We start from the raw sequence: 15710 nt of genomic DNA on the forward strand, positions 1-15710 counted from the left end.
GATTCAGGAGCACCAAAGAGCTCTGAAAAAGTTATATTTTAATTACTGCTTTTTTAAACATATGCTTAAATTGCATTTTCCAGCTAAGGAGTCGTTTCAACTATCATCTATATCTCACTCACAAAGGAAGGTTCTCAGGCCAACTTGGCAGCTTTGAGCAATTCGGCTGATCTGGAAATCTTTCAGCTTCCCAGTTAGCATCCTTCATGTTCAAATCCAGGTGCCAAAACTTTTACTGAGCGACAGAACTACTGCTTAAGTGCCTCTCTCACCTGCTACTGTCACTGAGATATAACTACCACCATGCTTAGAGCTACTTCAGGAAAAGGATTGTCAAGCCATATGTTACAAAGTGACTGCTACATGTCCCTTAGCTGTTTCAGTCAGTACAACTGTGAGATTTCTCACCCAGCAGCAGCTTTGAGCCCATTAGATGGATCAGTTCAACCAGGGATTTAGCTCAGGACTAACAGCACATTAGGATAATCCATATGCCTAGAGTGACCCACACACTCTACTGGGATAGTCCTGCTCTATGCGTATTGTCAAAATACAATTATTAATATATTCACCTCCGCTTTGAAAGTTGTACCAGTTTAGATAACTATTATATATGGTCACTTGGACAATACCTATTAAAGACCAAGAGACCGGGATGAGATATGTCTTAAAGCAAATACCAACGATAATAGGCTTCAAAGCTTACCTCATTTCCCTCCTGGCAGTTGCAAGAAATTCCACTGTTAAATCTTCAAACCATAATGTTTTGTACTTTAGTACTTATCAAAGTATCTGAAACAAAATATTTATCCATTTTGTGAAATGGAACATGTCAAATCACAAAGCATATTGCTCATTCATACAATCAAAAAGGTACTTATTGTATCTCTGCTCTTTGCAGGCATTGCGCTGGAAGCTAGGGATCTACAATGAAGCAGGTATATTTACTGTCCTGAAGGAGGTAACAGGCTCATGGGACAGACTGATTTAAGATGCAGTTTCAGTGAGATCAGTGGTATAAATCTCACGTACTGTAGGAGTACACAGAAGGGCCAACTCATTCAGCCTTGAGAAATCTAGGGAGACTTCTTGGAAAATATGACATACAACTAAAGGACATAAAATAAGATAGAGTAAGGTTATTTTCTACATTTTATGTGCAGAGACACATTAAGAGATCTGAAAGTCTTCAGCATGACTTGAGTGAGGATGGAAGGAGTGAGTGATAAGGCTGGCAGTGGGAGGAAGAGGAGCGCAGGGAACGTTACATATGCCACATTAAGAAGATGGACTTTATCCTGGGGTCATGGGGAACCAGAACAAGGTTTTATATAGAAAAGTGACTTGACCAGATTTGATCTTAGGGTGGTATCTCTGGCTACGATATCACCACTGTAGGCAGTATTTTTTGCTCTTATGCAAAGAAGAGGACATCACTTTTGTGTTTTATTTGAATGCTCTGTGAAGAATAAAAATTCTCCTTCATCAAGTCAACCATGACTCAGCAGTGAGATACTCTGGGTTCAGTTTCAAGTTCCAGGGCTTAATTTTCTGGTGCCTTTAGCCAAACCACACTAGGCTGACCTGTACCTCAATTTCCTGGTCTGTAAAATATGGACTGTTGTAGTCACCTTTCACATAGGGTGATGTGAGGAACCACTAATGAGAAGCAGCCAACTTAGAAAAAAAGTATTACAGAATGCTTAATAAGTCCAAATAGCCAGTAAAGATTAAATGTGTGTGTTCAAGTGTTCGAGTGTGCAGTAGAAGTGTTTCAACTATACGATTTAATGATGTGAAGGCTCATTTTCAACAGGGCTGTCTGTACCAGCTTCAGTCTGAGGCTGGGGTGGCAGCCTGCTCACCAATTAAGAGCGGATGACAATCTGAAACCATCCCTGCTTAAAAGCTTGTCCCTGCTCTGAGACTTGGACTCCCGTTTCCAAAAACCCTTCTCTAAATCTGCTGAGTCCCGCCCACAACTTATTAAACTACTTATTACCACTGAGTCTCTCCAACCCCTCTTCAGATGTTTCAAGGGACCAAACATTTAATTTTAAAAAACTTACCAATAATAATAGCCATAATGTATTGAGAGCTGGCTATATGCAATGCACTGTTCTGAGTATTTTGCAAGCATTTGCTCATTAGTTTTTCACAACAGAAAGTTATAATTTTTCCCCATTATATTTTTTGTCTGAATACTTTAGAGGAGATTAAGTCCGCCCATCCAGAAAGCAACAGAACTTGAATTATAACCCAGGCTTGTAAAAGTCTAGGTTTATTCTCATAACCTCTGTACTGCTCTGCTAAAAACTATTAAAAGGCCTCTGGCACTGCCATCTTCTTGCTGGTATGTTCCCACTCCTACCCATCCCTGTGGCTCATATCTTCACTGGCATGTGAAGTTGCTGTTTCCAGAATGTGAGTCAGTCAAGATAGAAAAGTTAATTTATTTTAGTGAATATGTGTCAGTGACACTATTTTTAAAAAGTACATCATGACAATTTGCACATCACATAAAATCTCTTCATTGGGATGAACCAATATGACCCTGAAAGGGAATGCATGGTCTGTCTCACTGTCCGTGTTCCCTCAAGAGTACCTCTCAGCAGTTGATGGTTCACATCCGCATATTCAACAATGTAAGAAAACTTCAGCTACTTTTCTAAGAAATGGATCCAACAATGGAGAATAGAAATATTACTTAGGTAAGTTCCTTTGGGGCATAGATTGGTAAATCCTATCATTCCTCCTTGCCATATTACACATCAAAAAAAAAATTGATTGCGATGATTGTATTACCAAATAGTACTTTTTATAAAGAGCATGCCAACATTTAAAACAGAGCTTCATGCAAGTTCTCCAACTGTACTTCAGGAATTTCAGATATGATTTAAATTCATTTTTAAATCAATTTCTTAAATTATTTTAAGACTTATTTTAATTAATTATACCTAATATATTCAATTACAAATAATTATTAATGTATCAAATTATTTAAGACTTATCTTTAAGACTTCTAAAATATTCAAAACTGAATCAAATCAAAATTTAAATTCAATTTATTAAATCTAAATTTAAATTAAATTAATTCAAAATTAAAAGCATATTCAAATTTATACACTGCCCCACCACACACACACACACCCAGGCTAAACTCCAGGCTTATGTATCCAGCTGCCTACTTCATATCCATCTTATGTACAATGTGTCCAAAATGAAAGTCTTAATCTTCCTCACCCCTGCCTCCTAAACTTGTCTTTTCTGCAATCTTCCACAACTCCTTATGGGCAACTCTCTCTTGCCCATGTCTAGCATCTTTCTTGACTGATCTCTTCCCTCACATCTCAGACCCGAATCTAGCATCAAATGACCACTTCTACTGACCTCTACTGCCTTCACTCTATGTGAGTTACCATCATCTCTCACTCCAATAATTTCCTAATTAATCTTCCTTCGTCTGACTTTTTACTGTGATAGTCCATTCTCAACCCAGCAGTCAAAATAATTCTTTTAAAACGAAGTCAGATCTTGTTTCTCAGATCACATCTCTCAAAATATTTCAATAGGGAGTTGTCTTCTGAGAAAGCTAAAGTCCTTTCTGTGACCTACAAGACCTGGCCCACCACTATCCCTTATGCCTTGGTGAATTCATCTTCCAGGACTAGCCCATCTAGTGGACTCTACCCCAACCACACAGCTCTTCTGGCTGTTGCTCAGACACCCAAGGCATGTTGCTGCCTTGGGGATTTTGCACTTTGGTTAGTCTCTGCCTGCTCTTCCCCAGAAAGCGGGTTTCTCTCACCTGTTTGGGGTCTTTGGTCAGCGAGGCCTACCCAAACCATGCTATTTAAAATTGCAATCTCCCGCCTCACACTCAGTACGTAAGAGATTCTAAATCTATTCTCTGCACTGTTTTTTCTTCACAACACCACTACCTGATGGACTATATATTTAATATGTACTTGTTCAATGTCTGCCTCCTCAACTAGAATTTAAGCTCCATGAGATAGGGATGTAGATTTCTCTATTTCTACTGCTCTACTTCCCAGTATAGGATATGAGCATTGAGCAAATATTTGTAGATGAGGCCAGGTATGATGCAATCCCTGCACTTTGGGAAGCCAAGGTGGGAGGACAACTTAAGCTCAGGACTTCAAGATCAACCTAAGAAACATGGTGAGACCCCATTTCTACAAAAAGAAAAAAGGAAGTTGGCCAGCATGGTGGCATATACCTGTAGTCCCAGCTAACTGGCAGGCTGAGGTGGGAGGATTGCTTGAGCACATCAGGTCGAGACTGTAATGAGCTGTGATTAACCACTGCACTCCAGCCTGATGACAGAGTGAGATCCTGTCTCAAAAAAAAAAAAAAAAAGAGGGAACCAAAAACAAAGGGAAAAAAAAGGAATGTCAGATGTACAGTTGTAAGTTACATACTGCGTCAAATAGCTAGAATCTCTGTACCAAACCCCAGACTGAATTTTTGAGAGGATGGGTTTGGGGTCCTCAAAGGAAGAGGGTACTTGCCTTTCATTTCCTAATTGGGCCCACCTGTCTCCAAACCCAGCAGAAGCAGGAGCAGGAAGGTAAGCTACAAGCAATCTAGCAGAGGGGCCTGGAAAAGCCCTCACACATTTATCATGATGCTGAAGTGGTCAGTTCAACAGATTGTTTCCCATGTGCCACAGAGGGCAGGATGACCTGAAGAGCAGGAAGGTAGAAAATAGACAGAAGGTGAGTCTAGAGAGGCTGTATAGGCAGCACTATAAGGATGTGATGTGGGTGAACAAGAAACCACTGTTCAGATAAGGCCGTCATATCTCAGGGGAATCAACATGAATGGTTGATGATGGGAAACCAAATGCCCCACCCTGTCTGGACACAACATAGCACCTAGGAGAAACAGACAGAACCCCATGGAGAGGAGAGGAGACCCTGAATTGCTTGAAACTTACTTCAGGCCTCCTGGGGTAACAAGGGACTTAAAATACAAAATAAGTCCAGCTAGAGGATAACAATGATTTTTTTTTTTCTCGGGATGGATTCTTGCTCTGTCACCTAGGCTGGAGTGCAGTGGTGCAATCTCAACTCACTGCAACCTCCGCCTCCTGAGTTCAAGCAATTCTCCTGCCTCAGCCTCTTGAATAGCTGGGATTACAGGCACATGCCACCATGCTTGGCTAATTTTTTTTTTTGTATTTTTAGTAGACATGAGGTTTAACCATGTTAGACAGGCTGGTCTTGAACTCGTGACCGCGTGATCTGCCCACCTCAGCCTCCCAAAGTGCTGGGATTACAGGCGTAAGCTACCGTGCCTGGCCAAGAATAGCAAAGTTATTTTTATACCACTTTATCATATGGAAAGTCTCATATAGGCTATGTATAAATATTTTTGCGTCTATTGAATGTCTGGGTCTTTTTTTAATCAACAATGAACATGAGCAACTCATCTGCTCTAAAATTATTTGTGACTGAATTTCTAAATAAAATTTTTCTACTACCCATCTTTCAGTCTTCTAGCTCAGTTTATTTAAGGTGTATCTTAAGAATTGCAAGGTGATTTTTCTTTTTTAAGTCACAGTCTGCAACTACTTATCTGTGTGCACCAGGATTTTCTTGATATGTTGTACCCAAAATAAAATGTAGATATGAGCTGGATGCTGACGTGTGCATGAGACCAGCACTGTCATCTAACTCCTGGTTGAAGTATTTATGTTCATCCAAACAGGTCCATGGTTCTCATCAATTTACTTTTTAACAATTTGTATACATTTAGTTTTTAAAAATACTTTTATATCTTAAAACCTTTTAATACTATTTATATATTTTGTAAGTTGAAATGGTTTGAAAGTTCATTTGAATAAAGTGCTATTGCTGAAAATACAAGCTACTATTCTATACAATATAAGGTTTTTCATTTTAAATAAAACATTTTGGGAACTAACTCTCTTGTTATATGAACTGTTTATATATCTTATTATTAATATATTCTAGCTTGAGACAAATATTTTTATCACTGTTCTATGCAAGGAGTAGTATAAAGAATTTACATTTATTATCTCTTTTAGTAATCTTCTTCACTCTATCAAGCAAACCATATTGTTGTCTACACAATAACATTTAAGAAAACTGAAACTAAAATAACTTGCCCCAAATCAGATAGGTAAGAACTGATGGAGCTACTTTACCTCAAAACCTGAATCCTGACCCATTGCATAATTTTTCAATGGACTCTCAAAACCTAATTTATAAGGGATAAGTGAAAAATTTGAAAAAAGCCCAAATGCCAAATTAAGAATACAAGACATGTGATATTGACTCACTTTAGAGAATACTGGCACTTTATCAAACACTGTGAGTCACATTTCAAAGGCACAAGGTTCCTCCCTCTCGGTTCGCCAGGGCTGTGGTGGTCTGACAGAAGTGACTGTAGAACAAAATCTTCTCACACTTGGAAGGTAGAGGGATCTGAATTTATTATGGGATGAGCAACTACGTAACCACATTGTTGATAAAGTATGTTGAGATACCAGAAATAAACTGAGAGATTCTTTTATTATGACATTAGTGAGGCCAACAGAGCACAGCTGGAGAGAGAAAAACTAGGTACTACAAAATAGGCTTGCAGGCGGATAACCTGTGGTACCCCACGTTACTCCTTCTGCACAAAGTGCCTTCTGCACGAGGGACTGTCATCTCAGGGTGGTCCACAGGCCTTGGGGTTTTGTATCCATAGCATGCACTCTGTCCGTGTTCTCACCTACATCTATTGTGTCCTCACATGTAACCAGCAGGTCCCAAGTTCTTTATGACGAGGAACCTTGAACAAATCCTGGAACATAGAACGTGTATGGCAGCAAAATTGATGCCAGGTAATTCTGGAGGCTCATGGTGGGCTTTGAATGCAGATAAGTCAGAGCAAGCCACTCTGCGCTTGCTTCTCCACTTGTAAACTGAAGATAGCATCACCGGTTACCATGAGAATTAAATGAGATATAATATATTAACTATTTAACTCTCTTGCTTTCCCTCCTTCCTCAGGTCTCTGTCTCTCTCTTTCCCTCTCTGTCTCCAGGCTAATTTATCTGTCTTCCCACTTGACATTCCACTTGGATATCTAATAGATGTTTCCAATACAACATGATTAAAAGTGAACTTCTTGTCTCCTCCCAAAATCATGCTATATCTGTGAGCTTTACCATATCAGTTGATGGTAACTCATGACAACAATGTTGGAGTAACATTTTAAAAAATACTTTCAATGTTTACTTTGGATTCAGGGGTTGCATATGCAGCTTTGTTACATAAGTAGATTGCATGACACTGAGGTTTGGGATATGAATACTCCTTCACCCAAGCAGCATGGTATCCAATAGGTACTTTTTCAGCCCTTGTCCTCTTCTCTCCCTCCATCCTCAAGTAGGCCCCAATGTCTATTGTTCCCTTCTTTGTTTCCATGCATACCAGTGTGTAGCTCCCACCTATAAGTGACAATATTATGACAGTATTTGTTTTTCTGTTTCTGTGCTAATTCACTTAGGATCATGGCCTCCAGCTGCATCCATGTTGCTGCAAGGGACATGATCTCATTCTTTTTTATGGATGCATAGTATTCTATGGTATATATATATACCATATATACCACTAAAAATGTGAGATATATATATATATATCACATTTATTTTATCCAGTCCACCATTAATGAACACCTAGGTTGATTTTATGTCTTTACTATTGTGAACAGTGCTTCAGGGAATATAAGTATATGTGTATGTTTTTGGCAGAACGATTCATTTTCCTTTGGGCATATACCCAGCAATGGGATTGCTGGGTCAAATGGGAGTTCTGTTTTAAGTTCTTTGAGAAATTTGGAGTTGTTCTTAATTTCTCTTTTCCTCTGACATCTTATGCTCAGCCCCTCGGGGAATCTTGTTACCGTTATTATTCGACATAGTATTCAAAGTCATACTTTTTGAGGCCAGGTGCGGTGGCTCATGCCTCTAATCCCAGCACTTTGGGAGGCAGAGGTGGGTGGATCATCTGAGGTCACGAGTTCGAGACCAGCCTGGCCAACATGGCAAAACCCTGTCTTTACTAAAAATATAAAAATTAGCTGGGCATGGTAGTGCACACCTGTAATCTCAGCTACACAGGAGCTGAGGCAGGAGAATCACTTGAACCCGGGAGAGAGAGGTTGCAGTGAGCCAAGATCATACCACTGCACTCCAGCCTGGGCAACAGATCGAAACTCCATCTCAAAAAAAAAAAAAAAAGTAATACTTTCTGAAACATGTATCAAATCATGTCTCTATTTTGCTCAAAACCTTGCAATGCTGCCGCATTTCGCTCTCACCGAATGAATGCCCTGTAAGGCTCTATGGAATCTGCATCTCCCTTTCTCCCTTTCTTTCTCTCCCTTCCCTAACCTACCCTCTTACCTACCCTCACACCAGCCACACTGGAAGCTTTAAGCACAGGCTCACATTTGAGCTTTCACTCTGCCTATAATCTCTGCTTGAAAGTTTTTTCTCCCAGATGTCTCTCGGCTAACTTCCCAACACTATCAAATCTTTAATCAAATATTAGCTTCTCAATGAGGATCACCCTGGCCATCCTACCTAATCCCATACATTTATTTGCCCCTTGTTCTCCTAATCTCCATTATATTGTTCTACCTATTTTTTTATTTCCACATTTGCCACCTTCTAATTTGAGTGTTTATCATATTTTTTAATGTCTCATTCTCCTGCTAGAATGTAAGCTCCCAGAGATCAGGAGTCCATGTCTGCATTGTTCTCTGATAAATACCAAGCACCTAAAACAGAGCACGGAGTAGGGGTCCAATAAATACTAGCTAAATGAATACCAAACATTTGAGAACATACAATGAATGTTAACCATGTTCTCCCTTCTTTGTGGCATAAAAACTGGTCGTTTGCCAAAGAGAGCACTAAAACATTCTTAAATCTCTCTGAGTAGCCATACAAGCAGAATCTAGAAACCTCTGATTCCTGAGCAAGCAAGATGCTAGGACAAAACAGATAGCTTCAATATCGTTAAAGGCATTTCCCATTTTAGTGAAATGACAAAATGATAACTTGACAAGTAGTTGGGAGAAACAAGCACTCTCATATTTTTTTCATGAGAGTGAAAGTTGATTCAACATCTTTAAAGGGATATTTCTATCATCTATCAAAGTTGTGAATACATATATGCCCTTTGGCCCATTAATCACACATCTAGAAATTTCTGCTATAGATATATTTACCTATGTAAAGATGATAAGAGGATAGTCTTTTCATCACTGATTTAATAGCCAAAGATTAGAAACATCTTAAATATCCATTAGTAGAAGACTGGTTCCAAAAGTTGGGGGACACTTGCAATGAAGTATTCTGAAGCCGTCAAAGAGAACAAGGCAGATCTGTATGTACAGATATGGAATTATACCCCAGAGAAAAAGGCAAGGCAAACAGCACCATGCATCACAAGCTACCATTTGTATGTAGAAGGAAGATACACATAGAATATCTCTAGATAAATAAATACAAATACTAGTAACAGTTGTTGCCTCAGAGGAGGGAGACCTGGCTCTGGGGAGCAGCGCTGTAATGGAGGCTTCTTTTCACTGGGCACTTCCTGCGCTGTTGGAATTATTTTTCCAAATAGAAATGCTGCTTCTTCAAACAAATAACTTTTAAAAATTTGCATCACCCTTGAATGCATAATATTTTGGAGAGCCACTAATTCCTAGAAGTTTCTTCAGGTCAGTATTTACTTTTGAAAATTTGTCTTCTCAACATTTGTAAAACTAGCCCTGTCATGGTTCATTTCCATTACCATGAATGGAATGCTATTGGAATAGAAACGATTTACGATTTTCACCTTTACTATTTTTAGTTTGCAAATGTGATAATTGATCCTTATGTTTCTTGTACTAACAATTACTAGGATGATCAGGATCTAGAGCACCTGGACAGATCAGGAGTCTGTCTGGGACAGCAACACCAACTTCTTTTTCTATCTAGTCTTGTGAAAAAAAAATTAAAACATAAGTAAGTTAAGGATCATGTTTTGGAGGCACGGAAAGTACGTCTGGAGCTGCGATGTTGTGGATTCTACTCTTTATTTCTGGGCCTTTGATGATCTCACTCAAAATACCCCTGGCCCTGCCTGGGCCTCTGTTTTCCTGCTTGCAAAGTAAAAAGTTTACACTTCCTAAGCTCACACAAACACTTTAAGATTATGAGCCTAATTGGCAAATATAATACACATACAATTTCTCAATCTCAACAACAAGCATGCCAAAACAGTGGCAGGAAACCACAAAGCTAAAAAGGAAAGAAAAAAAAAAAACTTAGAAGGTCAAGAATTGCAGCATTGACTCCTACTCACTTTAGCCTTTGCTTTCTCAAAGGATGATGTCACTAAAACACTGTGGGCTTTGGAATCTGATAAATCAAAGTTCAGCCCACTAAGTGGAGAGCCCTTTTAATCCAGGGACAGAGTATTATTGACACTGTGTCCTCGGTGCCTCCAGCAGTTCCTGATTCAACATTACTCCCCCACGGATCAGTTCTCCTCCAGCCACCTTATGCATGTCCACGACTTTCAAAACTACCTCTACATAGAGTCATAAATGCCTATCTTCAGGGCAGACCTCTCATAACTTCAGACATACATATCCAAATTAGCATCCCATTTCAATGTCTAGAATGATTTGCTATGATTTGCTCACATATGATAAAAAAGAATGGCAGTTCTGTATGGACATGAAGTCACGTGCTGAAACATGATGATGCGAGAAGAACAAGGTAGAAAGCACAATACAGATACCTCCATTTATGCCTAATAAAACCATATATACTCCTTAAAAATAAAGACACCTTGCAATGCATCTAAATCTGTTAAAAAGTCCCACCTCAAATCTGATTGCCTTTCAGTTTCCTCTACAAATAATGGCCCTACAATCCCACAAGCTTCACAGGCAAAAATTCTAGTGTCTTCTCTGCTGCCTTTTCTTCCTCATCCAATCCATCAAGTCCTTTCAATTGGACCATCTAAACTACTTCCAATTCATCCCTTTTTCTTCATGAAACCCACCACTCTTTCTTTACTAGTCCAGCTATTTTCATCCATCACCAGGACTGCTATGATAGCCTCCTGCCTGGCTTACCCTCTTCCACTCCTGTTTTGCTCCCATCTGCTCTCTGCATTAAAGTCATCATGTCATTCATAGACTACAGTCTCTTGAATGGATTCACTCTGTTTATTTATTCTATTTATTTATTTAGAAATAGAGCCTCACTCTGTTGCCTAGGCTGGAGTGCAGTGGTGCAATCACAACCCACTCCAGCCTCAACTTCACAGGCTCAAGCAATCCTCCCACCTCAGCCTCCAAGTAGCTGGGACTTCAGGTGTGCACCACAATACCTGGCTATTTTTTGTTTTTTCATTTTTTGTAGTGATAGGGTTTTGCCATATTGTCCAGCCTGGTCTCGAGCTCCTGAGATCAAATGATCTGCCTACCTTGACCTCCCAAAGTGCTAAGATTACAGTTGTGAGCCATCATGACTGTTTTTAAAATAAATACAGAAACAACCGGAAAGCCTTATATTTTTAGCACCACACCTTATCTCACACACACACTTACATGCAGGCACACACACTCCGGCCACCCTGGAATCTTTCAATCTTCTTTATTTGCCATAATTCTTCCTACCACAGGGCCTTTGCACTTGTAGATCTTTCTCTGAACATGACCTTTTTCCCTTCACTTAGTAAACTCTTACTCAGCATACATATGCAGATCAATTATGATTTCAATGAGGAAATGATTCCTTCCTTCCATGAATAGGTCAAATACCCTATTATTATATACTCTCTTAATAGATGGATCTCTGTGTCCTAGCATTTTTCTCATTTGCAGCTTCACATTTATTTAGGTGGTTGTTTGGTTTGCAGATATTTTCCCACTCACCCGACTACCATGAAAACAAGTCCTAGGTAGACTTTTGCTCATCCTTGTTTCTCTACTACCTGACACATGCACTCCATTGTTTCATGACTATTTCAATGAAGACATTTTTGTGGGGAAAAAAGATAACCAAGCCTTGATACATACGCTGTATGATCCCAGGCGAATAGCACAAAACTTCTAAGTGAAATGTCTGCATCTGTAAAATGGATATAAAAATAATTAATTTACCAGTCCTAGGAAAACATTAAATAAGATTGTATCTATAAAAGGTTTATCCCTGTGACTTATAATGATATCTTGTCAATAGATATCAGTTCTCTCCTCCTTGACTGCTCTTCTGGTAGTTTACATGAAGAAAATGATCTCTTCAATAAATAAACAAGTGATTTATAAAGACATATGATTTGCTCAGATTATGCAGGGTTTCAAGCAGCCAAGGTGATAAAAATAGGAAAGATAAGGTCCCAGCTCTTATGGAGATCAGGAAACAGCGGAAAATCTAAAGTGGAAAAATAAAATAATAACCTGAGTTCCACAACAATACAATACAGCAAAGCAAGCTTTTTCTGAAACCCACACAGGATGAATTGCCAGATAACCCACCCAGAAGTATTTTGAGTTCAGAGAAGGGGAAGGCACTGGGAACCAGGTAGGGCCTTTTAAGAAGACAGACCGGAGGCAGGTAGAGAACGCTGTGTATGTGTGTGTTGGTCAGCCCTGGTCGATGTAACAACAGGAACAAAGAGAGCAGGACTGTTCCAAGATCAAGGAGACTAAATTGCCTCACACAAGGAGTCAGAGTAAATAGGCTGGGAGGTGGGTATGAAGTTTTTAATGCCAAACTATGGAAGTTTGATTTTTTCTCTAAACAGAAATACTGATAATAATGATAATATAAACTTCTACAAATCTAGATGTATCACAACATTTCAAATACTAAAGAAAACACAATATAATTTGTTTTCTGTGATTCACCTAATTTGGTCTCTGTGATTCACCAAAATCAGTACTTCAGAGGAAGAAAAGAGAAAAGAAGGAAGGGAGATGGGCACTGGCAGGCAGCCGATGTCTCATAAAGGTTTCACGTTGTGTGGGAACATATGGTTGAATCATATCTCCCTGACTTCCCAGAGAATGAGGATAAAAATCACATTGGCTTTCGGTGTCTTGGGAGTGTCATCTCTGCTCCAGCATCTGCCTCTGGCATGCTAGCCCCTGGGCCTCTCCAAATCATAAGTTCTTTGCAAGCCTCACACACCCAGAGAAGGAGCATGGAGCCCCAGATGGAACGTTCTTGCAAAAGACTACCGTCCATGCATTACCCCTAAGTATTTTGATGCATGGGATAATTTTGAGTGACCTGTTTTGTCACCTCCACTACCTCCATTCCCATCCCTCATTTCCGCTCCATTCTCAACAATCCTAAGAATATATAAAACAAAAAACAATTAGTCTTGCTGTAAAGTGAAGGGGAGAAGTTTAATAAACAGACAATGATATATAACGTATATATATGTATACATACATACATATCTATCACAAAAGCTGACTTTATATGGTCATAGGAGCTTTTAGGGGGAATGCAATTTGAAAAAAAAGTTCATGAATTTTATCATCAATTTTCAGGGTTCTACTGTTTTTCTGATTGAGCATGAAAGAATATGAAGTGGGCACCTTGCTATTCTTTCTATTCTGAGAATAGGAGGTGTGTACTTTTCTGTATTTTCTATTCTGAGATTTCATCATATGAGCCAAATCTTGGAGGTGGCAAAAACAGAGCATTCTCTCATGAAACTGTCATCTCTCCCCTCCCTGGTGGAAGAGGCACTCCCTCTGCACCTTGTCTTCTATGAACAATAGCAACAACTCTTGCCTTTAAAGATTTAGTGGCAACCTGATCACTTTTCAAATCAATGTAACTTCCTTCCTTGAAAGTTCCCTTTAGACTGTCAACCACCACCTACCTATTCCTGAGACTAGGTCAAGTCCATCAGAATTAGGTTCATATAGCCCCTTGATCATTTTGTTAAATAGCATCTAGTACAGTTCACAATTGTACATTTTGTGTGCTGTATTGGTCGTGTTTGTCTTCCTCAATGGACTGTAGCTCCATAGGAGCAGGAGTGTAGGTTCTGTTCACCATTGTGTCCCCAGCATCTACCCTAGCACAAAACTCTTAAGTGATACTCAGTAACGAAGGAAGGAAGGAAGGAAGGAAAGAAGGGAGGGAGGGAGAGAGGGAGGGAGGGAGGGAGGGAGGGAGGGAGGGAGGGAGGGAGGGAAGGAGGGAGGAATTCGATAGAGAGGCACTTTTCCAGTGGTTCTTAATTGGACAGAGAGTCACTTTTCCACTGGTTCTTCCAATGTCTCTGGCCACCCTTTCTTCTTATATTAATTCATAAAATATAGTAAGGAATCTATTGGGGACTTTCAGAGATAGAGGGAGAAACAGATTTCCTTCTACCGATGTTAGGATTGAAGCCCAACACTTTCACAAATGGGCCATAATCAAGTCACCAAAAGATAGGCCTAGATTTTAAGGTGATTTTAGTTGTTATTGTTGTTCATGATTTACTAATAACTAGGGATAGTCAGATTCCAAATAACATGTGATAATTATAACAAAAAATAGACACACTGTATGACTACAGTGTTAGGAAGGTACTAATCCTCTTTGGGAGTGTGAGACACAGTAAGATACATGAGCTGTTTGAAGAAGTTGGCATTTGAACTGTACTTTGAGGGGTGCATGGTAGATTGTATTAGGCTGAAAGAAGAGAAAGTCATTGTAGCAGAGGAAACGACATGGTAAAGACCCACAGATATGGAAATACCTGATGAGTCAGACAATGGTGAAAGGTTTGGATAGACGGGAATGGAAGCTATAAATTGGAAATTATAGGAGACTGAGCTAGGGTGATAAATTCTCTTCTATATATTTCCTACCAGGAGTGAAGCAAAGAAAGAAGAGGGCAGGATTTAGACAAGTTTAGGGAGGAAATGTGATAGAGGAAAACGCATGGGTTTGGAGGGTCCAAAGGACTAGAACTCAAATACTACTTGTGCCATGGTCTAATTTTGTCACATTAGATAATTTAGCCTCATATGAGCCTGTTTTGTCGTCTGAAAGAATTCATAAATGCCTGTGTCAAAAATCTGCAATAGGACCAAAAGCAAACACATTCGCAAAATTCTGCCACATAGCTGGATTTTTTTTTAATGTTCATTTTCTTTTACATGTGAGTTTCATTTCACTTATTTTCACCTGTTTAGATCTCTCTTCACTTCTGCTCACTACATTAAGCCCTATTCCCCAAGGTGATCAGTGTTGGCTTTAGTTTTGGATGGCTCCTTTTTTGGTCACTGTTTGATTCCAGGTGTCATCCCAGATCTCTTCATATCTTTGTTTCTATCCTTCAAGTAGAAGCATTATCAAAAGGTTTTGGTTGGTTGGGTGTAATTGCTGGGTTGAGTTCCAAGGTTCCTCTCACCTCCTGCCCAGGCTACATCCTCCTTAACCCCCACCAAGACCAGCTATCTAAGCTTCCACCCCAATAGATGAGGAGAAAAAAAGTTGTGAGCTCCCTGGGAGCTTGGATATTGTTTGAGGCAACTGGAAGCCACTGTGCTCAGAGTGTCTATCCTCCCTCCTCCCAGCACATGCTGCTTCCTGTCAATCATCCTGGAACACCGAGTGCTGGGCCAGACAATTTTGTCCACAGGAT

At 39.6% G+C, this 15710-nt stretch overlaps 1 long non-coding RNA gene across 1 annotated transcript; it reads right to left on the reverse strand.

The window, feature by feature from the left end:
* Positions 1-373: 373 nt before the first annotated feature.
* LOC118151656 (uncharacterized) lies at positions 374-12701 on the reverse strand. The gene is made up of 3 exons (XR_004740065.3): positions 12589-12701; positions 12130-12181; positions 374-792 (listed from the first exon to the last, which is right to left on the reverse strand). It is a non-coding gene; the product is annotated as an uncharacterized LOC118151656 (long non-coding RNA).
* Between the last annotated feature and the right edge of the window lie 3009 nt (positions 12702-15710).

Source organism: Callithrix jacchus, chromosome 1 (genome assembly GCF_049354715.1).
Source record: "Callithrix jacchus isolate 240 chromosome 1, calJac240_pri, whole genome shotgun sequence".
Lineage (NCBI taxonomy): Eukaryota > Metazoa > Chordata > Mammalia > Primates > Cebidae > Callithrix > Callithrix jacchus.